The sequence below is a fragment of the Nicotiana sylvestris genome, chromosome 10 (genome assembly GCF_000393655.2).
Source record: "Nicotiana sylvestris chromosome 10, ASM39365v2, whole genome shotgun sequence".
In the NCBI taxonomy this organism is placed as follows: Eukaryota; Viridiplantae; Streptophyta; class Magnoliopsida; order Solanales; family Solanaceae; genus Nicotiana; species Nicotiana sylvestris.
The window spans coordinates 120363144-120364657 of NC_091066.1; the positions used below are offsets into that span (position 1 = coordinate 120363144).

General features: G+C 39.0%; 1 long non-coding RNA gene across 1 annotated transcript; it reads left to right on the forward strand.

The window, feature by feature from the left end:
• Positions 1-1256, forward strand: LOC104211422 (uncharacterized). Its single transcript, XR_707116.2, has 2 exons — positions 1-760; positions 1004-1256. It is a non-coding gene; the product is annotated as an uncharacterized lncRNA (long non-coding RNA).
• The last annotated feature ends 258 nt before the right edge of the window (positions 1257-1514 follow it).

Sequence of the window (1514 nt, forward strand, 5' to 3'; positions counted from 1 at the left end):
TTCAGCAAAAAGAGACCCCCTCCATGATTTCTTCATCTCCTTCTTTACTCCAGCTGCAAGAACACCAAAGGGCCCTCTTCTTCTTCCTCCAAACCCCACCATTTACAGCTAAAAAAGGCAGCAAGATAGCCATGAAAACCAAGCTGAAAACCAACTAAAGCCCACCCCAAATAAGCCCCCAAATTCAACCCAATAAGAGTCCACAAAATAAAAGCCGAACAGATATGAAAATCTGTTCAGAACCCGCCTAAAATTAACTTTAAAGCCCCAGAAACAACTGCCAAATCACTATTCTTTAGCTTCGTCAAAGCTCCGGTCTCGTTCGATTTGTCGAGGTCTCGTTCGCTGGCCATTGTTTGAGTTCGAACGGCAGAAAACGAAACAAAAAAAAGAAGAAACAAAACAGAGTGTGTAAAATACCAGAAAATCGAATGAAAAAATAAGTTTCATTCATCTTCTTCCTGATTTCTATTTCAGTTTTATCATGGAATTTGTTTGAGTTTTTGCTGTTTCGAGCTCGACTAAAAACCACCCTCCGCTCGAGGTCTCGTCTGAGGTTGAGTCTATTTTTGGAGCTCGTTTGTGAGATCTGTTCGGAGGCAAGTATTGAAGTTTCGAGTTCGACGAGCTTTCCGTTAGCAGATCTGAGGTCGTTGTTGAGGTTCCGGCAAGTCGTTTGTTTTCCTGTTCAAGGTTCTCATTTGCTTGATGATCTGAGAATTGTTGCGATTGTAAAAGTCGATCTTCTTTCAGATTATATGTAAGTGTTCGAATTCGTAATCCGTTTGTTGTGGTTGGAATTGCTTTACATGTTTTTATTAGCTATTCCATTACTACTTTTTGTTCGGTTTTGTTTTGCGAGCTCTTTCATGAGATTTGCATATCTTTGGTTCCCTGTTACTCTTGATTTGTGAGCAAGGTTGCTTATTTGGTCCTTTACTCGGTTAGTCTGCATTTGCCGGATATAACTTCTATTTCTGAAGAGTCCATATTGTTTTGGCAGGGAATCATATTGTGATATATTATAAGACTTCATATGTGGCTTGCTTCTTTCACCATTCGTCAATTGTTTTAGAACATCAAGGAGATTGGCTTGTGCTTTCTATGCAGGAATGTGTTTCTAGTGCTACGTTTAGTGTGAACGTATTGTGTACCTATATTGTCGTTATTTAGTGAGGGAAATGGTGTTTTGTAAAGAAGGTGGCCATCATATTGTAGTATGCTTGGTGTTAATGAAAAGAAAAAGTTTTAGCAAATCCAAGAAGCCTTGTCAGTGTTGTCGGGTTAGAAGAAAAGAATATATTATCGCCATTATGATCACGCGTTCGCGTGACATAATTATGATTCTATAAATCGAGGTGCGTCATCCAATCACATAGCCATGGCCTTCAAAAGCTTAATTTTTTAATTCCCTTTAAAATGGGAATTGAGGTGTCCCGTGCCAAATAAAATCTCAAAATGCACGGCCCTCATTTAATTGATCTTTAATATTGTATCCTTAAAAATCGAGGCGC